This window comes from Podarcis liolepis, assembly GCF_965112155.1.
Source record: "Podarcis liolepis genome assembly, chromosome: W".
Taxonomy (NCBI): domain Eukaryota; kingdom Metazoa; phylum Chordata; class Lepidosauria; order Squamata; family Lacertidae; genus Podarcis; species Podarcis liolepis.
In genome coordinates, this window is record NC_139568.1 from 18148174 (window position 1) to 18172672 (window position 24499).

General features: G+C 45.6%; 1 protein-coding gene across 3 annotated transcripts in view; it reads right to left on the bottom strand.

Annotated features, from left to right (window-relative positions):
* LOC310697661 (UDP-N-acetylglucosamine--peptide N-acetylglucosaminyltransferase 110 kDa subunit-like) overlaps nucleotides 1-24499 on the bottom strand; it is a 130653-nt gene that overhangs the window by 94242 nt on the left and 11912 nt on the right. The window lies entirely within an intron of this gene.

The following is a 24499-nucleotide window of genomic DNA, read 5'->3' on the forward strand; positions in this document are numbered from 1 at the left end:
GAGACGTCTGGAGGCAATACGCGGCGAGTTAATTCGAAGGGACATGGAGATACCTGATATTCAGTATGTTTTTATCATCCTTTGTTCCCTTAATGAGGACTTTGATGGTATAGCTAGCCAGATATCTGCTGTTCCACCAGCACAATTAACTGTGGAAGGGGTAACGGCAAGATTAATGGGCGAGTTGGATAGAAGGGAGGCTTGTGCCATAAGCACCCCTGTTTCCAGAAAGAATGAGGAACGCCATATGCAAACCCGTGGTGATACAACTGCATTTAAAGCTGCAAAGCGTTGTTGGTTCTGCAATAAGCAAGGACATTTTGCAAAGGACTGCAGAGCCAAAAGAAAGCAAAGTACTCCCAAGTCTGTTTCTGTTCGTCAATCACGGTCGTCAGCCCAGCAGCCGACATCGTACCGTAAAGACAGAAACGAGCCGCGAGCCTTTCACGCTCGGACTAAAGATCATAAAAGAATTAAAGGTGCCAAGTGGAAGTCTTTTGTTGTCGACTCAGAAGCATCTCAGCATATCTGCAATGATCGAAGCTTGTTTATTTCTTTCGAAGAGGAAATTGGTAATGTACATTTAGCCAATTCACAAGTCTTGCAGTCGCTTGGCAGGGGTACCGTTAAACTTGACTCTTTAAACATTACAATAGCGAACTGCATTTACTGCCCGTCAGTGGACAATTTATTGTCAGTAAGGTGCTTTGCCCATCAAGGCATAACTGTGCGTTTCTTAAAGTCTATGTGTGAGTTTTTCGAGGGGAACAAACGTCTATTGTATGCCCGGGAATCTGATGGTTTATATAGACTGTATTTTCGAACCTACTCCCAATCGCCTATAAATTGCAGAGCAGCACAGTCAAGCCAGGGGTTGAGGAATGTAAGACCACATTCTGGGTGTATCCACGTGGCGCACAGAATTCTGGGACACCTGAATTTTGCTGATGTAATTAAGACACAGAATATTGTCAATGGCCTCAACTTAAAACCATGTAAATTCTTTATGCAGTGTCTATCTTGTTGCAAGAATAAGATTAAGGTTGCACGCAAGGGTAGGTGCTCAGATAGGAAAGTAACTGAGCCATTTGAGCGTGTACATTGTGATTTAGTTGGGCCACTCCCACCCTCATTAGGAGGTTCTAAGTACTGGCTTACCCTGATAGACCAATATAGTAGATATTGTTGGACTTATGCAATAGCTGAGAAGTCCCAAGCATTTGAGAAGTACAAGGTTTTTTGCAACTGGGTAAAAACACACTTTAACAAACCAATTAAGAATCTGTTTTCTGATCGGGGCGGGGAATTTGTTTCTGAGGATTTTGAGAAATTCCTGGAAGCGCAGGGGACTACTCATGAGTTATCTTGCCCCCGAAGTCCCTGGCAAAATGGGCTTGTTGAAGTTGTGCAGCGTGACTTGCAGGCAGGGGTTAAAACTTATCTGCACGATGCTAATCTGCCCAAAGCGTTTTGGGCTGAAGCACTCCATGCTTTTTGTTATGTTAGAAATCGCAGTTATCATTCTGGTCTAGATGTCACCCCCTATGAGAAGCTGTTTAAAAAACGCCCTAATCTGAAATACCTATGTATTTGGGGTTCAGATGTAATTATGCATTATCCTGCTAAGCAGAAATTGGGTGAGCGTAGTGTCCAGGGAAAATTAATGGGCTACCAGCAGGGGGCGTACAGAATTTACGTCCCAGCAACTGGCAAATTTCATATTACCAGAAGCATGATACAAACTGTAAAGTGGAATGGAGTTGCTGTTTTCCAAGATACTAATGGTATAAATGATACTGAGGAAGAAGAGGTAGAAGAAGCAGAAGCAGGAGGAAATGGTGCTTCTGAATTAATGGAAAAAGACAAAAAGCCTGTTGGATCTGATAATTTGTTTGATGATTTAAAGTCACAGGCATCTGAGGGGAGGTTAGATTCTCTTGAGTTTTCTGACCGTGAGCTTAGCCTACAGGCACCTCTTCAGTCTGACAATGATAATTTACAACCTGAAACTAGTAGTTCACTGAGTCCCATTAAGTCTGAGGAGTCTGACTCTCCTTCCGGACTGAGACGTTCAGATAGAAAGAGGCAGAAGCCACAACGTTTTGCAGATGAACATTTTAATACTGTGTATGCCAATAAGGCGGTTTTTGAGCCAAAAAGCTACAATGATGTTCAGAATTTACCTAAGCACCAAGCTGTAAATTGGTATAAAGCTATGAACTCTGAGATAGCTTCTTTAAAAGAGCATAACACTTGGTCTCTTGTACCACAAACCCCAGATATGAGACTTATTGATTCAAAATGGGTTTATAGAGTTAAAATGAATGACAAAAATGAAGTTGTAAGGTACAAGGCAAGATTAGTTGCTAAGGGTTTTCAACAAATTCCAGGTGAAGATTATGATTTGTGTTATTCACTAAGTGTAAAATATGAAACAGTTAAGCTTTTGTTAAAAGATGCATCACAATGTGGAAAAGCCCACTACGCAATGTTTCTCTGCTCTTAAGAGAGTGGTAATGTACCTTAAACATACCAAACATTATAGGTTGCAGTTTACATCTAGTATTGACAAAGGTTACACATGAAAAACATGTACAAAGTATGCTTTATGTTTTTGTTTCACAATGATGAACCGCAGGGGAAATGTTGAATGGTTACTTTAAATGTAAAGGTTCATCATTGTTCCACTCCATGTGTATGTCTTTAAGGGGCCGGAGCAAGGGCCAGAGCAAAACTAACAAGACCCAGCTTTACAGCTGTGTAACATAGCAGGTGCTGCTGAGTTGTATTTGATTAAGGTGTGTCAGCATTTGGGTAGAGTATATAAGGAGCAGCATCTAGCTCTCCCATTACCCTGGGGGATGGGTTGGTGGTTGGGTCATGTTTGTTTGTTAATATATTTAGTGTAAATGGAGTTTTTGTTTTTCTTACTAAAACCTTCTTTAAGTTATTTTTGAGTCCTTTCTTTTTAATGCATGATCTCCCCAGCAAGCTCTCTGCAGCGTCACTATACTGCAAATAGCCAACAGAATCTGGGAGTGGGCGGTCCTTAAACCTTCCCCAGCAGAGTACAGTGGTACCTCAGGTTACATACGCTTCAGGTTACAGACTCCGCTAACCCCGAAATAGTGCTTCAGGTTAAGAACTTTGCTTCAGGATAAGAACAGAAATCGTGCTCCGGTGGCACAGCAGCAGCGGGAGGCCCCATTAGCTAAAAGGGGTGCTTCAGGTTAAGAACAGTTTCAGGTTAAGAATGGACCTCCAGAACGAATTAAGTACTTAACCCGAAGTACCACTGTAGTCTTTTGACCCCCACCCTACGCCTCCCCACTCTGCGTGTAAACCAACTGCGCAAAGAGGGCGTGGACAGAGGGGGACCTGACTCCCCCCCCCTGTTCATGTTCGGTGCTGTGTCTCTCCCTTGCATACTCTGAGCCCTGCATCCCTTCCCCACTGGAGGCGTGGCTTTCCTCCTCCACGCTTCTCACGATCTTTGGAGGCTCCCTGTAACCTGAGGCTCCCTGTAACCTAACTGCCCTTCCACCTCTCGCCTCTGAGCTGATGGCAGTTCCCTGACAGTTTGGTTGCTTGTTTTATGCATATTGTATTCTTTATATGATTCTAGATTCAGGTAGGCAGCCGTGTTGGTCTGACACAGTCGAAATATTTTTTAAAAAATAATAATTGTCCAGTAGCATATTAGAGACCAACTCAGTTTGTTCTCGGTATAAGCTTTCGTGTGCATGCACACTTCTTCAGATACACAGAAACAGAAGTCCCCAGACCCTTATACATAGTGGGAGGGTGGGGTGGGGTTTTTCTCAGGATGGTAGTAGGAGAGGAGTGATTGACTCAATGGGTATGGTAAACCTGTTGAGGTTGGAGAAGTCACCAAACCCTGATATACAGAGGGAGGGTAGGGTGGGGTTTTTCTCAGGACGGTAGTAGGACTCAATGGGTATGGTCAACCTCTTGGCAAGTGTGAACGACTGCAATTAGTTCTACAGGAAAATGCAAGGGACAGTATGCAGATGATTAGCATATGTAATGAGACAGGAATTCAACATCTCTATTAAGACCAGGTCTCTCCATAGTTGCAGTTGAGTGATAACTCAACTTACCGTATTTTTCGCTCGATAACACGCACCCGGCCATAACACGCATGTAGTTTTTAGAGGAGGAAAACAAGAAAAAAAATATTCTAAACGAAACAATGGATGTATGATTTTTGTGGTTCATGCTGTGGCCACAGACTTTTGTCAAATTTTGACCCGCTAGCAGTACCGACGCAAGATGCAGCTGTTGACCTGCTACCTGTACAGCCTATACGGGTCAGCAAAACCCTTGCTCTGCAAAAACCAGCTGAACATCATGATACATCAGCTGAACAACATGATATTTGTAACGGTGTCATCGAAGATCCTCTGGGCCTAATCAACCTATTGGCCCCTCAGTTAAAGCTATCACACCTACCTAGGGACCAGGGTCCTCAAACCTGGAACCGCCAAGCAGGGCAGATAGAGGAGGAGCCCAGCTCAGGAGCCTCAAACCACCGGAAAAGAGATTGACTGCCACTATTTCCACCATCACCCTATTTCCACATTCTATCCTGGAATGTGGCGGGATGGCTATCTAAGCAGGGTGACGTCGACCTTCTGGATTTCCTTACAAAATTTCAGATTATATGTCTACAGGAGACACGGTGTCTAGATCTCCATGTCCCTTCTTTACAGGGATACGAAGCCTTTGCTACCCCTGCGATAAAACCAAATTCCCGAGACCGACCTAGTGGTGGTTTAGTCACTTTTGTTTCTACCAAGCTAAAGTGCAAAGCCCGGCAACAGCAGTGGGTGAAGAGTAACAATTTACAAATCTTACTTATTTCTAGCAGTGAAGGAGGAGATTTCCTTTGCTTTAATATATATATCCCCCCATAGGCACCCCTCCCCAGTCGTCACAAATCTGGGAAGATTTAGAGCTATGTTTGGAGAAGGCTGAACTAGAACTCCCTGGCATGGATATCCTGCTGGCAGGTGATTTCAACACCAGGATAGGAAATGACATTAATACGTACTGCTCTAAATCTCAGTTCCAGCCAGAGGCAGATTGGTTTATGACCTGGTCCTCTGAAGATAAGGTCTTGAATAAGACAGGCATCACATTAATGGAGACTGCCTTCAAACATAATTTGTATAATTTGCATGGTACCCATATGGACAGGTCAGGGGGTTTCTTTTCTTTTCTTGGACCTAGAGGTGCGAGCGTTATTGATTATATCCTGGTCTCCCCAAAACTCTTGGAGAGGTCACAGGGCTTCAGGACTTTCAATAGAATTGAGAGTGATCATCTTCCTATATCAATTTCACTAATTCCCCGTGGTTTGGAGGATCCGCAATACCGCAATCACTGTGCAGACCCACCTCCAACTCTGGCCCTTCGTAGGCGTAAATGGAACAGCGACCTGGAATCTAAAATCAAACTTCACCTGCATTCATCAGACTTACTGGCCTTGAGACACCAGTGTATCTCATCTAATTCTGACCCCTTTTCAACATTTCAGCAGGTCTCAGAGTCGCTCTTCCCACTACTCACGAATTCCAACCCTCCCAAACAACAAAACAACTCGAGGGCCTGGTTCGACAAAGACTGTAGGAATCTAAGATCTTTGCTTAGGAAACTACAAAATAAGGTAAAACAGGAAGGGACCCTGTCCTCAGTGGAAAACCTGCACAGGTGGCGTTCTCATTATAAAAATACTCTAAAATTTAAGAAATCCCTCTACAGAAAGGAACAATGGGAGGCACTTGACAAAGCGATCAAATTGCGGGACGACAAAAAGTTCTGGGAAATAATTGCTCAGGGAGTTTCACCCAAAGGGAAAATTGTAACCAACAGTATTTCATCTAACTTATGGTACCAACATTTTTCCCGGCTATATACAGCTCCAAACATTGCTAAACCGAGCCAGTTTCCTCCTCTTAAAAACGATCTATTAATGGGCTGGGATCCTGTTACCGAATCAGAATGTTTACAGCTAATTAAAACACTCAAGAATGGCAAAGCTCCCGGTGAAGATATGATTCCTCCTGAGGTGCTTAAATTAAATGCCCAGTGGTGGGCTGCTATTTTGGCTCAACATTTTACGGTAATAAATGATACATGCAAAATCCCAGAAAACTGGAAACTGAGCCTGGTAGCCCCCATCTATAAGAAGGGAGACCCCCAAGACCCCTCAAACTATCGCCCCATAAGTCTCCTGGACATTGTGTATAAACTTTATACTCGATACCTGCTAAATAAACTGGTTGACTGGGCTGAACACTCTAACCTGCTTAATCCGGAACAGGCAGGGTTTAGAAAGGGCCATAGTACAACAGGCCATTGTTTGGTACTACAGACAATGATAGATAAGTATACAAAGGTACATAAGAGCAAACTTTTTGTGGCTTTTGTAGATCTCACATCCGCTTTTGATTCAATCTGTAGGGACAAATTATGGCAAAAACTATATGAAACAGATATTGATAGACGACTTCTCAAAATACTTAGAGAGTTACATTCAGACACCACAGTTAAAATCAGAACTGGGATGTCAGGCAACTATACTGACCCACTGCCACTGGGGAAAGGGGTTAAACAGGGCTGTTTGTTAGCGCCGTTCCTCTTTAATTTCTATATAAACGACATTGTTCAACATATGGCAAAGTATAAGTCATCAGCTCCTGCCCTGGAAGGCAAACACCTGAATATATTGCTATATGCTGATGACATGGCTGTCATGGCACTCACTCGAAGGGGCCTACACAGCATGCTGGAGGGGCTCGCAGCTTATTGTTCCCAAAACTCTCTAAAGATAAATTATGACAAAACAAAAATTGTGGTATTTACTAGAGCTTGCCACACATTTAGATGGTCTTTAGATGAACACAAAATTGAACAGTGTCTTTTTTTAAAATATCTTGGTATCACTTTCCAAGCTACATCTAGCTGGCTTGCCCACTTCAAGACTGTAGCCCTTCTAACACGTAGGACAATCGGTGCTCTGCTCAGTTTTTTTTATTCGAGGGGAGGGCAACTGGTGATCCCGGCACTAAAAGCTTTTGTTGGAAAAGTGATTCCCCAGATGCTATATGGAGTAGAACTCTGGGGATGGAATCAGAAGCTGTTAGAACGGCTTGAAATCTTCCAAAATTTTTATCTCAGAAGAATTCTAGGCCTCCCTCAGAGTACTCCGGCAGCTCTCCTAAGAGTGGAAGTAGGATTACCTTCTGTGTCTGCCAGGGCCCACTTAAGATTCCTGCGTTTTTTCACCAACCTCATAGATGCCCCGAACACCTTATTGGCTAAACAAGCCTTTGTATCATTACAAAATAATACTACTTGGCGTAAAAACCTACTAGATATCCTATCCAGATACAATCTACCTGAGTTTAATACCCTCAAATTGTGGAGCCCTGATAAAGTTCGGGAATGGATCTTTGAAAAAGACGCCTTTTTGGACTCCACAAAGATAAAAAACTCTGGGTTTTCCTACTGGTTTCCCCGAGTAAACGCAGTCAAAATCTGTGCCAACTACTTGGTGGAGATCACTGATCCCACCCTTCGGAGAGCTTTCACTATGGCACGGTTTCAAACATTGCCAACTGCATATCTGACCGGTAGATTCACAAAAACCCCAGTAGAACATCGTTTATGCCCTTGCCTTATGAAAATTAAAGAGGATCTTACACATTACCTCCTCTATTGCCCCATATACTCGGGCTTTAGAGACGCATTGCTGCAAATTATACCCAACTCTATAACCAATCCTGAAGATAGAGTAAAATTTTTGTTAGTTGATGCAAACCCACGTATTACCCATGTGGTAGCGGTTTTTGTGATGAAGGCCATGAAAGCCAGGGAAAGATTTATGGATGACAATGTAAAGACCCCTTCATCGTCTGTTTAACTCGTTGCTTGTTTTCCCTCTCTATTTTGTGGGATGAAGGTTTTGTTGGCATAGTATGTAATGAATTTTAATATTTTTAACTATTGTTGTGTTGATGTTTGTGTACAGGCATGGTCCTCACAATAAACGGATTTGTTGTTGTATGCAGATGATTAGCATATGTAATGAGACAGGAATTCAACATCTCTATTAAGACCAGGTCTCTCCATAGTTGCAGTTGAGTGATAACTCAACTTACCGTATTTTTCGCTCGATAACACACACCTGGCCATAACACGCATGTAGTTTTTAGAGGAGGAAAACAAGAAAAAAAATATTCTAAACGAAACAGTCGATGTATGATTTTTGTGGTTCATGCTGTGGCCACAGACATGTGATCTGACGGTGAGTTTGGGGTAGCCCAATGCAAAAATCCTGAGGATCCATGTGGATCCATGTTTGTAACCATGTTTTTGCACCACTGCAGCCCCAGGTAACAGTGGGTGCGTGATTTTTTTGGTACAAACTGTAGCCATGGACATGCTATGTGATCTGATGGTGAATTTGGGGTGACCCAATGCAAAAGCCCTGAGGATCCATGTGGATCTGTGCTTTGTAACCACGTTTTAAGTGGGGAGGGAAGGAAAAGCACTCAAGGGACAAGGAGCACGCATGGAGCAGGCTCTGCTTCTCTCCCTCCCCCCCCCCCTTAGCAAGCTGAAAAACTTTGCTGAAGGGATAGAGAGCCTGCTTGTTTTAAAGGAGCCTACCGGTAGGCTCCTTTAAAGAAAGCAGGTTCTGCTTCTCTCCCTCCTTAGCGAGCTGAAAAACTTTGCTGGGGGGACAGAGAGCCTGCTTGCTTTAAAGGAGCCTACCGGACAGGAGCCGCTTACACGAGTGTAAGCGGCTCCTGTCCGGTAGGCTCCTTTAAAGCAAGCAGATTCTGCTTCTCTCCCTCCTCCCCCTCCCCCCCCCACCCTTAGTGAGCTGAAAAGCAAAGCGGGAGGAGACTGAAAATCTTGCCTACTATTTCCAGCAAAGCGGGAGGAGAGAGATACAGAGAGCCAGCTTGCTTTAAAGGAGCCAACCGGACAGGAGCCATTTACACTCGTGTAAGCGGCTCCTCTCCCCTCCCGCTTTGCTCCTTTAAAGAAGCAGGCACTCTGTCCCTCTCTCCTCCCCATTCAGCAACCACGGAGGAGGGAAGCATTCGCTCCGTAACACGCACAGACATTTCCCCTTACTTTCTAGGAGGAAAAAAACGCGTGTTATGGAGCGAAAACTACGGTACCACTAAACTGCAAACTATGGAGTTTACAACTTGCTGAATTACAACTTATTATTAAACTGAAAACTATGGAGAGACCTGGTCTGAATAGAGATATTGAATTCTTGTCTCATTGCATATGCTAAAGCTATTTTTAGTCATCTGCGTACCATCCCTTGCTTTTTCCTGCAGGACTAATTGTGGTGGTCACGTGGGATTGCTATCTGTCCTGTTGTTCAGAATGCACAGGGACAGAGAGCCCACGAATCATTGCCCTTCACAGTTTTTAAAAAATTGAAGCGAAGTGTGACAGAAAATGACTTGCATAGTATGTTTACTACTGACCTTCTTGATGAGCTAAGAGGAGCCAGTACATAAATTCCAAACCTTGAGGCCTCTGAAGTTTTAATGAAGCAATTGGCTTATGAAAATGAAAATGCTGAATGCAAGACTGCTCTTAAAGCGATTTATCAGAAGCCAGAAACAGATAGTGCTCAAATGATTAAGCCTTGCCAGAATATTGGCACTGAGACTCACAAATCTGCCCTCCTAGCAGCAGCTTTGTCTCCTTCAGTTCATTCTGCTAAAGACAGGCAATGCCACGACAGGTGGCCTTCCAGCCTGGGTTTAAATGGGAGAACAAAGACAGTTGTGCCAGGTGATTGTCAGTCTTCTACCAAAGTCACAACAGCAGAGCCAATTGCTTTTAACACACTGTATCCTGTGGCAGATCTGAGCCATGCCACTAAAGGCAGTGCTGGTTTCGACCTAGTGACAGCAGAACTTGCTAATTTTCAGTTCCCTATGGTGGTTTATAAAATTAAGACATAGCATACAGGTCTGATTCCACCTCAGACAGTGAGACTCATTCTTCATCGCCTATTACAGACTGTTTTTTCTCCTTTCCTCCCTGAACTGAAAATTCCTAATGAGTTTACTTTACAGCAGTTGCAGAGTTTTGGGGTCACCTCATACACGTGATTCTCCTTAATACAATGTCTTCACTTACAGGACTCCTTTTTTCCCCAGCCACTGCTGACAGAATAGCGATTTTAGAGTGGCTACCTTTGCCTAATACACCGCCTCAAAATATTGCTGCTTGTTATTTGCATTTTTTCTAAACAGGAGCACGAGTCCCTAATGAGTTCTTCTCTTCCCTGTCAGATTACATTTACTGATTATATTGGGACAGTTCATTTTAACCCTCCTAAAGGTCCATGCCTGGTTTTGATTCAACAGGTGCCAAGGAAATTGGTTCCTGTACAAAACGCACTTACACTTTCTAAGGATGGAGCTCCCTCTAGAGGTGTTTTAACATATAAGGACTCTTATAACTGGCTTTTTTTTTTTACAGCTAATCAGATGAGTGCACAGAGATCACTGTGGATACTCAATATGTGTTTAATCTTTTTATCACATTTGGCTAATTCCTATCTTTCTCCTATGATAGATTTTAATCTACTCTCTCTGTTTTTGACACTGAAAAATCTCTTGACAAATAGAACTGTGCCTTTCTATGCTGCTCACTTTCGCTCCCACACAGGATTCACGAATGTCATTTCAGGAGGTAATCAACATGCTGATTCTGCTCTGAAATATTTATGTCCGTTATTTTCTAATGCAATTGACAGCCATGCATTTTTTCACCAGGGAGCCAAGCAGCTGCATAAACAATTTTCCATTCCTCTGACACAAGCTAAGGATATTATTGGTGGGTGTCCTTCATTAACTGTTTCCTTTCCTAATAAATTTTCTCCTATGGAACGCCATTGAAGGAAAGCGGTACCTCTGGAACACCCTCTAGTGACGTACCAGCAGCTCCCCAACCTGCAGTGAGAGGGACCTGTTCCTTTGATTACCTAGGGACAGGATGCCCTACTGTTCTTACTTCCTCAGGTCCTTTGTGGATTCCAGGTCGCTGTATCCATCCCTATCGACCAAGACATGCGCTGGCACCAAGACCTGCAGAAACCCATTCCGAACTTTGCAAGGACCATGACCCTGACTCCGCCTCTACAGGTTCAGCAGCCCTGTGTGAAAGTCCGTCGTGCCTGTCCTCATCCTCAAAAGGCTGAGGGATGCCCAAAGGTGACATGGGGAATGCTGAAGACCCTGACCTTTGATGCCAGGACACATCTTCATCATCATGATGTTCCAGCAGAACCAGAGACTTTTTTAGTAGCCTTGATTACTCAGCTAAATATGAACTCTATGCTGATTTTAACATGTATATTATTATTTTTCTTGATACCTAGTACTCAATGTATCTATCTTCCCCCTGACACTTCTTCTAGTCATACCTATAATTTGAGGATGCGTTTAGCTGAAATTACTAATTGTCAGGGAAGACTTAGAGTTAGAAGTTTCCAGTTTCCCAGAGGGAGAAAGTTTTCCACAAGGGGGGGGGGGAGGAGAGCAGTGAATCTAATAGAAGAGAGCAACAGGAACAACAGGGAGGGACAGGATGTTCACAGGGACAGCAATGGTCAAGTTCTAGCTCAGATTCGGAGGAGGGGAGATACAAGCCAGCTCTAGCCAGGAGGTTAGAAAAAAGAGCAGGAAAGCAAAAGGAGCAGCTCCTTCGCCATTTTGAGAGTGGCTGGTCACGGAGAAGCAGAGCTCAGAAGGTATCTGAAATAAGTGACTCTGAGGAATAACATTTAAAGATAAGAACCGTTTATAAGATTGTTAATACGCAATAAAAAGTTATAAAATAACAAGAAGCGTTTGTGTGGTGATCTGAAGAGGACAACGACCAGTCCTAACACTAATGTCTCTCATTTTTGTCTGAGTGAAACATATGATATGCACACTGACATAGGAGATTATATGATCCCAGTTTGTACACAACATTTTCATATGACACGACACAAGACATGTGAAAGTGGTTTTCTTGAATGGATTCCTGAAGGTGTCATTGGTTATACCAATCTCCATGATTGGGGAACAGTGACACAAAAGTTACCTCTGGATGCAATATCATTATACACACCTAGAGTTGCAGCACCGCCAGACACCTCTTGGCTCAGATTGTGAATTGCAGTGAGAAAGCAACTCACTGTTTGGAAACAGGAAGGCCAACTTGGAATTGTTCATGTTGGGATACTGCCAGGAAGACAAAGGCCATCATGCCTCCACGTCGTCTCCGTTGCGATCCATCGATCTCCCGTAGATACAGTATCAGTCAATTAGTGACACGAAGCCTCAGAAATAGCTTGCCACATTCCAGAGCTCTAGTGTACGCTCTATCAGCAGAGTTCACACAACGAAAGATGCACTCAGGAGAGCATATTTACAACTTTATTCAGCATTGGTCAGAACAAAGGAAAAAACATGACTGCCTGCTTCGATGTCTCAGGCAAAGAGAGAGAAACGAAAGCAATAGACAAAATATAAACTTCCTGTGAACAGGAAATACGCAGACTCTGTGACTCACAAAGCCTACTCCCTTTTAAGGTGGAGCGGAAATATCCTAACAGTTCACGTGTTCAACAGATTACTTTTAACTACAGTGGTACCCCGCAAGACGAACGCCTCGCGAGACGAAAAACTCGCAAAACGAAAGGTTTTTTCGTTTTCGAGTTGCCTCGCAAGACGAATTTCCCTATGGGCTTGCTTCGCAAAACGAAGCTTGCCCCGGGGACAGCGGGTCTTCTCTTTTGAAGCAAGGGGCGGCGGGGAGAAGCGATCTTCTCCCCGCAGCCCCAGGTCCGGGGACAGATCGCTTCTCCCCGCAAACCCTTGCTTCAAAAGAGGTCCGGGGACAGCGGGAAGCGCAGCGCTTCTTCCCCGCTGCCCCCGGACCTCTTTTGAAGCAAGGGGCTGCGGGGAGATCGCTTCTCCCGGTGCTCCGAAGCGGGGCGGGGGGGCAGGAACACCTGCCCCAGCCGCCCCGCTTCGGAACGCTGCTCCGAAGCGGGGAGGGGGGCGGGAACACCTGCCCTGTCGCGTATTCCACGCGGCGTTTTCAGCGAAACACTAAGAGTTCCAGGTTTTTCAGTGCAGTCCTTTTTAATGTGAGCTATATACAGGCATTTACAAAAGAAACAGTCCATACAGAGTACTTACAAACGAATACTCTCCACCACCACAGCACCACCACACTACAGCACAACCACCACACACCCTGTTAAACAGGCTTTCCTTTTTAAAACAGGTGATAGCCAATTACACTAATCACACTCCTGCTGAGTCACTCTGACCCAGCAGAGTATTGCATCATCCTGTTGAAGCCTGCAGACTTATCCAGTATCCTGCGAATCCCAACACTCCTCCTTACGTCAAAGGCTTGAGACCCAATAATTCTCTTAAGTCTCGAAATTTAGGAGCATCCAAACATTTTGTATACAAATCTGCCACATTACATTTTGTGTTACAGTGCTGTACCTTTAACACATTTCTTTCCAAAGCATTTTTCACATTTCCGTATCTTATCGCAATATGTTTACTCTTGCTTTTAAAGTTCTGTTGGTTAGCAAGCTGTTGTGCAGCCATGTTGTCACTTAGCACAGTGATTGGCATTTCAGAAGGTATTCCAAGCTCTTTTGTTAGGCAAGCAAACCACTCTATTTGTGATACACATTCGCTTATGGCTGAGTACTCTGCTTCACAAGTACTTGTGGCAACAAATGTTTGTTTCTGGGATTTCCACTGAACCAGGGCATTTCCAATATATATGGCATAGCCAGTGGTAGACTTTCCATTTTCTCTGTCTCCCCAGCTGGCATCAGCGTATGCATACACTTGCTGATCATATCCTGTATCCAGCACCAGTTTGTAATCTTTTGTGCCTTTCAGATACCTTAGGATTCTTTTAAGTGCTACCCAATCTCTCTGAGCCGGGTCTGCACTTCTTTGGCTTAACATGTGCACTGCCAATGTTATGTCGGGTCTTGTCCAACAACTTAAATATAACAGAGAACCCAACAGAGAATGAAACGCTGTTGCATTATTACATTTTTGCCCTTCTGGTTCATTTTTGTACTGGGTAGTTATGGGAGTGTCAACCTCATTTGCCCTCTCCATTCCATATGTCTTCAGTAATTTTTCGATTTTTTCCTTCTGACTCAGAGAGTAAACGCCCTCTTCATTTCTCTGAACCTCTACTCCTAAGTAATTCTGAATCTCTCCCAAATACTTCAGTTTGTATTTGTTACCTAGGCTGTTTATAAACCAAGACACTTGCTTTTGTGCAGTTGTTATTAGACAGATATCATCAACATACAAAAGTAAATAACAAACACTTCCTTGCACCATTGCTGAATATAAACAGGAATCAGCCAGGCTTTGTTTGAATCCCATCTTTTTCAAAGTTGTGTCTATGCATTCATGCCATAGAGGTGCACTTTGGTGCAACCCGTATAGTGCCCTTTGCAGCTTTAACACCATGCTGTCTTTTTCCAGCTCATAACCTGGTATTTGCTGTAAATATACCTCGGCGTCAATAGGAGCATTTAAATATGCTGAGGCAACATCAAAATGATTAACTTTTAACCCTCTCAGACTTGCCATTGCTAAAACTGATTTTACTGTTTGAGCCTTTGCTGTTGGGGCAAGCACTTCATCATAATGTATCATTTTCCTCTGTGTAAAGCCCCGTGCAACCAACCTGGCTTTCCTCTGACAACTACCATCAGCCAGCTTTTTCACTTTAAAAACCCACTTACAGCTTATGGGCTTTTTACCTTTAGGCAATTCTGTAGGTACAAACACATTGTTGTTTAGCAGAGAGTTATACTCTGCCTGCATTGCCTTTAACCACGCCTCTTTCTCTAGAGTAGGTAACTCTTGCACTTCTTCAAAGTTTTCTGGCTCAGTTACACAAACCTGGTTTATGGTGGCTGGGAACCCATAACGGTCTGGAGGTTGACCTTTATTACTTCTTGCAGACCTCCTTGGTTCATTAATCTCACCCCCTGGGCTACTTTCAGGACTGCTTTTGGGGTGGATTGACTCTGTAGATCTACCTTCTCCTGTCCCTGTTGCACTTTCTTCTCTCCCCTGCTCCATGCTAGCAGCTGGAGAAAAATGCTCAACCTTTACCTCCTCCCTTTCAGTTTCTTTGGGAGAGCTGCCAATTCTTAGCTTTGTTTCAGCTGCCTTATCAGGTATGCTTGGCAGTAAAACTTTTTCTGGCAGCAGGTTTGCATGTATCTTGGGCCAATTTCTTTGCTCATTAAAGCTGGCTGATCTACTATAACTCAAAAGGTTTTTATCATCTTCAAACCTGTAGGCTTTCATACCACTTTCATACCCAAGAAATAGCAACTGCTGTGCCCTTTTCCCACCTTTTCTTCGCTTTTTCACAGGTATGTCAACCCATGCCTTTGTCCCAAAGATTCTTAAATGTTGCAAACTGGGACTTTTGTTATAGAGAATTTTATAGGGTATGTCATCTAGTACCCTTGACCACAAGCGATTCCCAATATAATTCGCGGTCTTAATACTTTCAGCCCAGTACTTAATTGGAAGATTTGCATCTGCTAACAATGCTTTCATTTGTGTCTGCAAGACACCTCCCCTACGCTCTGCTACTCCGTTCTCCTGAGGCGTGGCCACATTGGTAAGCCTATGTTTAATCCCTTGGGCACGCAACCAGTTTCTTAGGGAGCTTGCCATAAACTCCCCTCCCCTGTCTGATTGAATAAAGGACACCTTTTCACCAAGTTGCCTTTCTACCCTTCTTACCCAGAACTTCAAAGTTTGGGCAACGTCAGACTTTTGCTTTAATGGATAGACCCAGCCAAATCTAGAAAAATCATCCACTAGGATTAAACAATACTTGTTGTGGGAGACACTAGGTGGAAAAGGACCAGTTACATCAGCATGAATCAACTCCAGTGGTTTTTTGGTTTCTCTCTGGCTTGCTCTTGCTACTGGGCAAGCCCTGCTTTTAACCTCCTTGCAGATATTGCAGTCTAAGTAATTATCACAACTTTTTATGTTTTTCATCCCCCCACACAACTCCAATGTTTTGTTTAGCACCTTATAGCTAGCATGAGCCAGACGCCTGTGCAGGAGATGAATACACATATCATGGGTCGGGACATTTTGCACATTCGCAACCTTAGATTCACACTGCAGTACATACATATTAGTTCTAAGGCTAGCATTTGCCAACGTTGCCCCATTTTGCTTTATCTGGCACTGATCTCCCACAAAATTTACTTCAAAGCCTGCTTTTGCCAAATCAGGAATGCTCAGGAGATTGTTTTGCAAACTAGGCACACACAACACATTCCTGAATGTGTGTCCCAGCTGTGGGAACACAACCTCCCCCTCACAAACCACATTAGCTTTCTGGCCCGTAGCAAGACTTACATGTTTTTTGTTTGAAGCCCTAGCATCAGTTAGCAGTCCTTTTCTTTTACAAAAGGTTTGAGAAGCTCCACTGTCCAGAACCCACAGCTCCTCATTTTCTTGACCATCTGCAGACACCCAAGCGGTAGACTCCCTCTGCTGCCACTTGTGCTTCCGCTGTTTTTGTTGTTTTCTCGGGCAGTCCCGCAGCAGATGTCCACTGGACTTGCAGCAAAAACACCTTTTTACTTTGTTGACCACCGGCTGGTCTGCAGCAGCTCCTCCTGGCTGTTTCTCCGGCTCCCAACACCTCTGCTCTTCCCGGCTGTTGTTCCCTCTGGGATGCTCCAACAGCTGGGCTGAGGTCATCTTTCGCTCTGCACGCCTGTCCTCCTCTGCATACAACCGTCCGGTCACGTATTCCAGAGTCAGTTTATCAGTCTCTACAGACTCAAGGGAGTTGACCAGCATATCATAGCTGTCGTCAAGGGAACTCAGGACTATAAAGACTTTGTCCTCTTCCCCCACAGGCCTCCCTCTTAAGGCTAGCTCCTGGAAACAGCCTGTTAGGAATTTTAGGTGGTTTACCAGGGAGTCCCCCGGTTTCTTCCGACACCGGTACAGTCTCCTGGTCAGTGTTATCAGTGAGCCAGCTGTCTCTCGCACATGGACAGCCTTGAGCGCACTTGCCGTCACCTTATCAGCTACGTAGACAAGCTGGCTGTCGTCCACTCCAAGGATGATCGTAGCCAAAGCTTTCTCATCCTTTTCATCCTCCTCAGGGGGCTGCGGTGGCTCTTCCACCACTTTCCATAGGCCCTCACGCTTGAGGAAGTGTTGCATGCGGACCGACCAGGTGCTGTAGTTCGTGGCCGTCAGCTTCTCCAGCAACACGCCAGTTCTGGACTGCTCCATCCCTACAGCTCACCTCCAGCACCCACGGCTAGATAACTGCCACCTGTACTCTTGCGCAGCGGAAGCGTGCTGGGCCCATAACCCTGTCGCGTATTCCACACGGCGTTTTCAGCGAAACACTAAGAGTTCCAGGTTTTTCAGTGCAGTCCTTTTTAATGTGAGCTATATACAGGCATTTACAAAAGAAACAGTCCATACAGAGTACTTACAAACGAATACTCTCCACCACCACAGCACCACCACACTACAGCACAACCACCACACACCCTGTTAAACAGGCTTTCCTTTTTAAAACAGGTGATAGCCAATTACACTAATCACACTCCTGCTGAGTCACTCTGACCCAGCAGAGTATTGCATCATCCTGTTGAAGCCTGCAGACTTATCCAGTATCCTGCGAATCCCAACATGCCCCAGCCGCCCCGCTTCGGAACGCTGCTCCGAAGCGGGGCGGGGGGGCGGGAACACCTGCCCCAGCCGCCCCGCTTCGGAACGCTGCTCCGAAGCGGGGCGGGGGCAGGAACACCTGCCCCAGCCGCCCCGCTTCGAAACGCTGCTCCGAAGCGGGGCGGGGGGCGGGAACACCTGCCCCAGCCGCCCCGCTTCGAAACGCTGCTCCGAAGCGGGGCGGGGGCGGGAACACCTGCCCCAGCCGCCCCGCTTCGGAACGCTGCTCCGAAGCGGGGCGGGGGGGCGGGAACACCTGCCCCAGCCGCCCCGCTTCGGAACGCTGCTCCGAAGCGGGGCGGGGGGGAGGGAACACCTTCTGAAGGCAGGCGGGGGGTGAAAGTCTTTGCTCCCCCCTGCCTGCCTGTCCCGGAGGGCTTTTAAATCGCCCCGGACAGCGGAGAAGTCCTCCGCTGTCCCGGGGCGATTTTAAAATGCCGCCCGCCAGCATTTTAAGATCGCCCGGACAGCGGAGAAGTCCTCCGCTGTCCCAGGGTTTTTTAAAATGCTGGGGGTGGGAAGAAAAGCCCTTGTCCCCCCCCCCCAGCCTTCAGAAGAGGTCCGGGGACAGACTGTCCCCGGACCTGGTCTGAAGGCGGTTTCCCTAGGAATGCATTAATTGATTTTCAATGCATTCCTATGGGAAACCGTGCATCGCAAGACGAAAAACTCGCAAGACGAAGAGACTTGCGGAACGAATTAATTTCGTCTTGCGAGGCACCACTGTATGCTCATGTGCACTTACCAGATGGCTGGTTCTTCACATGTAATCAAAGAAGTTATAATTACATTCCCGCCAATTTATGTGATGCTCAGTGCTGCCTCAGCAGACTGACGTTGGTCATGCCTAGTCGCTCAATTTAAAAAAAGAATAGGCAGAGGATGTCAAGCTCTACTTCAGGAATGTCTGCTGGAGATCTTTACGTGATACATGAACACATGCAGGACAATGGAGAGGATACAATACCTCTACTACCTTAACATCTACTATCTTAAGCTCTTCTTACAAAAAACTAAACAATTTTTTTAAAAAAAATTAAATAAATGAAAAACGGTGAGGTGTGGTGGTCACGTGGGATTGCTATGAGGAATTATGAAAAATGTAGCAAGCCATTGTGTCAGCAATGAATGCATTGCTTTGACTGGGCTTGAGCCATTTTGACATGATTCCTGATCGAATCCCACAAGCCTCTGCACTTCTGCCATTTTCTTCTCTCTCTGCCTGACAGTCACGTATAGAGCATTTTACACAGACCAGTTGTTCACCAGGCATCCTGGGCCATAAAGATAGGAGATAGCTTTGATGTAGCTTTTGTTAGTTTAGGTAGATCTTAAGGGCCAGGAGATGATAAAAATGCCTATCTTTCCTTGCCATTTAAAAAAGGACAAGGAGGTGATAAAAATGCCTATCTTTCCTTGCCGTCCTTCCTCTCCTGTTTACTGCCTGTTTATGACCTCTGGGGTTTGCTAAATGCATTCCTCCTTGATTCCTGTTTTATTTACCCTAAAACATGTATGCACGCTCAATTTAGTTCTTTGTAGTTAAAAAGAATTCCTCTGATCTGACTTTGTCCCACGTGGGGATGTTTTTGAAATGCTCAGAAGAAATCTGATTGGTTCTTACAAATGCTGTGTTAAGAGTTAACATTGGTATAAAATCAAACAATAATGAAATTACCTCCTGAAAACAAGTCAGGATCAAATTAAAACCTAGTTAGATGGCTTACCGCAGGATTAGGGTTGGGAACAGTAAACGCTCATCAGGCCCAACTGTTTACGCTGTTCTTATATGGGCCTGGGAGAATGCTGGGAGACCTCTTTTTTCATACTAGTTCTTATACAGACTTTGGTTTCCATGTATCTGAAGAAGGGCACCTGCACACGAAAGCTTAGACCCAGAACAAACTGAGTTGGTCTCTAAGGTGCTACTGGACCATTTTTTTTTCTTTTGTTATTTCTATGATGTTAGCCCAGGCTTCCTCAACCTCGGCCCTCTGCTGTTTTAGTTCCCAGCATCCCTGACCACTGGTCCTGGTAGCTAGGGATCATGGGAGTTGTAGGCCAAAAACATCTGAAGGGCTGAGGTTAAGGAAGCCTGTGTTAGCCGCTCTGAGCACAGCTTTGGCAGGGGAAGGCGAGATACAAATGAAATGTATTATGGTTTCATTATTATTACATTGAAAGGACCCAGCCTCATAAGTAACTTTGTCTGCATCAAAAACTGGCAAAACTATATTTCTAAGTTTGTCTGGAATGGGAAAAAGCCTAGAATAAAATACAAAATACTTATAGATACTAAAGATAGAGGAGGCTTCTCCCTTCCAGACCTAAAATTGTATTATGAAGCTGTTTGCATCACATGGATTTGGGACTGGATAAAATTAGAGAGCGATGAAATATTAGATTTGGAAGGACATGATAATAGATTTGGTTGGCATTCATATTTATGGTATGGGAAAGATAAAAAACACAAAGGTTTTAATAATCATATAATAAGAAAAATGCTTATAAAAGTATGGAATAAATATAAAGATTTTTTAGAACCCAAAACTCCATGGTGGCTCTCGCCAGTGGAAGTATTAGCATTAAAGCCTCTTTGTAAGAGAGAGAAATGGCTGACATACAGAGAATTATTAATAGAGGCTTAAAAAGGGTTAAAGATGAAAGAATATAAGGAACTAAAGACTACATTGCAAAGTTGGTTACATCATAGACAATTGAACGAACAGTTTAAGGAAGACAATAAAAAAGGTTTCAGCTACACAGTGTCAAACTTTCAAGAAGAGCTAATTGAGAGCGATATGAAATTACTAAAAAAAATGTATAATCTCCCGTTATATGGGGAAATGCTGGATGAAATGGTAAAGTCAGCACAAATAAAGTGGACTCAGGATTTAGGTCATAATATACAACTGGAAGATTGGGAAAAGATGTGAAAGGTGAATTTAAAATTTACAGATTGTATCTTATTGAAAGAGAATTATATGAAAATGATGTATAGATGGTATATTACGCCAGAGAAAGTGGCAAAAATGTATAAAAAGGGATCTAAAACCTGTTGGAAATGTAAAGAAAAATATGGTACTGTCAGGGAACTGCCATCGGAGGAACAGGTGGTGGAAGGGCTCACGGAGGCTGGGAGAGACTCAGCAGCGGAAGCAGGCACCAGCAGGGAGAGAGGTGGGTCTCTGGTGGAAGGGCTCACGGAGGCTGGGAGAGACTCAGCAGCTGAAGCAGGAACCAGCAGGGGGAGAGGTGGATCTCTGAGGGAAAGCGAGCAAGAGGGAGGGCTCAGGGACACGTCCAGCGAGAACAGTGGGGAGGTATCTGAACCTCCCATAGGGAGACCCACTCCTCGCCGGAAACTGTCACGCCGCGAGTCCAGAAGACGTGTTTCCGTTAAGGAGCTTTTAGGCTGGAAACGATTCCGAAAGCAACCACTGTCGGAATCTGCAAGTGACTAGAGCAGCCATGTCTGAGGGGCTCCGTCACAGACAGAGGTTTGTGAACTTGCACAGACTCTGAGGGACTACGCTTTTACGCACAAGCAGCTCATCATCCCATCACAGCATTCCGACAGTCTTTGTAAGCTGTTTGTGCAGGAGAAGGCATCATGAGTGACCCAGCCGGAACCAGAGAAGCAGGAGTTGGAGCTGGTCCAAGCTTGGAAGAAAGGTACCGGGCGTTGGAGATCCAACTGGCGCTGCAGACGGCGAGGCTTGAGGAGAGAAGGGCTCAGGATGCAGACAAGAAGGGGAAAGCCACCCAGTTCACCAGAAAGGTACCAGGATTGGTGCAGAAGTTTGGGGGGGACCCCAAGGACTACCATGCCTTTAGAACAGAGATGCAATATGCCCTCAATGTGCAGTTTGATGAATTCCCTGACGAGGAATCGCGAGTGGCTTTCGTGATTGGGCATCTTGAAAGGGGGGCGAGGGACTGGGTTAGACCCCTGATGGCAACGCATAAGGACGTCCTAAAGGACACAATGAAGTTCTTTCGTGCAATGTATCTCATGTTTTCCAGCGATATTGAGCAGGGAGTGGTGCGCAGACAGCTAATGGCTTGCAAGCAGGGGAGCCGATCTGTCCGTGAGTACTGGACTGAGTTCACCATGCTGGTTCACAGATTGGGGTGGGACTTATCGGCGGAACCCATTCAAATGCTATTTGAAGAAGGCCTTGCTTCGGCTGTGAAAGACGAACTTTCCCGGAGTCCCAGGGCGGTTTCTATGGATCAGCTGACCAAATCTGCGCTGACCATAGGAGCGCGCCAGGAGGCGAGAGCCTTGGAGAGGCGGGAAGGGAAGGGGGAACGTTGGAAGGAGTTCCGCATTCCAGAGCCAGCTTTCCCGCCGGCAGAGCCGATGGAAATCGGAACAGCGCGCGCGCGGTTTCAAAGCCCAGTGAGGGGGGAAAGAAGGAGGGAAAAGGCGCCCGGAAATGCTATCTCTGCCAACAGCCAGGTCACTTTGCCAGAGTCTGCCCCCAGAGGAAGGAATGGCAAGGGATGGTGGGAGCTGTTGAGGGAGGAGTGGAGGAAATACCGGAGCAAGTAAAAGCCAACGCCTGGCTGCCACCGTCGGGGCACAGCAGCCAGGCCAAAGAGCAGTGAAAGTGCCCACGCCAGAACCTCCTAAACCTGCCCTAGTGATAGAAGTGTCACTAGAGCTGCAAAACGGATACCCTCTAAAGATAAAGGCGCTGTTGGACTCAGGCAGCTCCTGCAATTTCATGAGCAAAGAGTTTGCAGCTAAACACCAGATACAGACGATCCCTTTAAGCAACCCCCTGCAGGTGACCACGATCGATGGCAGGGAGCTGTTGGGAGGAGAAGTCAGCTTGCAGACCGTCCCAATGATAATGAAGGTGGCAAGGCACACAGAACTGATAGCGTTTAATGTGGCCACCTTGGGAGGGGCTCCCATTATTTTGGGGATGAGCTGGCTGGCGTTACATGATCCGCTGGTGGGCTGGCATCAGAGAGTGGTTTCCTTTGGTTCCGCACATTGCTTAGAACACTGCAAGGAGGGAAAGGGTTCAGCAGGAGCCCAAGCTACCCTAGCAGGGACGGAAGTAACGGAGAAAGTGAAGGTACCACGACAATACGCAGATCTCAGCGACGTGTTCAGCGAAAGGGAAGCTGACCAACTACCCCCGCATAGACCCTTTGACTGTCAAATCAATTTACTCCCTGGGGCACAGCTCCCTGTAGGCAAGTTGTATGCCATGTCAGACAGAGAGATGCAGGAGCTAAGAGAGTTCATTGACAAGAACCTGAAGAGAGGTTTCATCAGAGAGTCAAGAGCGGTGGGAGGTAGCCCAGTGTTTTTTGTGGATAAAAAAAACACGGACAAGCCGAGACTTGTGTGTGACTTCAGGGCTTTAAACGCAGTGTCAGAACCACAGGTCTTCCCTATGCCTAGGATTGACGACATTTTGACCAGGGTGCGAAAGGGAAAGATTTTCACAAAGCTGGACCTAAGGGGGGCGTACAACCTGATACGTATAAGAAAAGGGGATGAATGGAAAACCACCATGTTCACCCCTTTGGGGGCATTTGAATATTTAGTAATGCCCTTCGGTCTACAAGCAGGCTCGGCGTGCTTCCAATCGTTTATGAACCACGTACTGGGGTCTTTGCTTTACAAGAATTGTGTGGCCTTCCTAGATTACGTGTTGGTGTATTCTGAGAATGAGGAGCAGCATGTGAGAGACGTCAGAGAAGTGTTGAGCAGGCTGCAAGCCAACCGGCTGTGGGTGAAACTGGAGAAGTGTCAGTTTCATACCAAGGAGGTGGAATTCCTGGGGTACCGCCTGTCAGACAAGGGATTGGCCATGGATCCCGGAAAGGTCCAGGCAGTGCTGGAATGGAAAACACCCAAAACAAAGAAGGATGTGCAGAGGTTCCTAGGGTTTGGGAACTTTTATCGTAAGTTCATCCGAAATTTTGCGCACCTGACGGCGCCCATTACGGACTGTCTCAGCAGTAAGAAGAAATTTGTTTGGACTGAGGAGGCGGAGCGAGCATTTGAGGAACTAAAAAGGGCCTTCGCCTCTGAAGAACAACTTCTGCATGTGGATTTACAAAAGAAGATGAGAGTCGAAACAGATGCATCAGACAGAGCCATAGGGGCGGTGCTTCTTCTGCAGCCAGGAAAGGAGGAGTCAGAGTGGAGACCGTGTGCCTTTTTTCGCGAAAGCTGAACAAATCTGAGAGGAACTACACGGTGTATGACCGAGAACTACTTGCCATTCATGAGGCTTTCCGGAGATGGAGGCACCTGCTAATTGGCGCACAACACAAGGTGCAAGTGTGCACTGACCACAAGAACCTAGAGTATTGGAGAACGGCACGAGTGCTCAACCAACGGCAGTTGAGATGGGCCCAGGAGTTCTCCAAATTTAACTTTGAGATTTGTTACGTGCCAGGCCCAGAGAACATTAGGGCGGACGCTCTCTCACGCAAACCTGAATATTTGGAGGGGGAGGGAGCACCCGAAGAAAGACATGTCATTCCAGAGGACCGCTGGGTGTGTGGGGCGGCATTGGTGGGGCAAAGAGAACTGGTAGAGGGAACGGAGAATGATGAATACGCCCAGGACAAACTCAGGGGTCTCAGGAGGGAGGGAGATAAACCCGGAG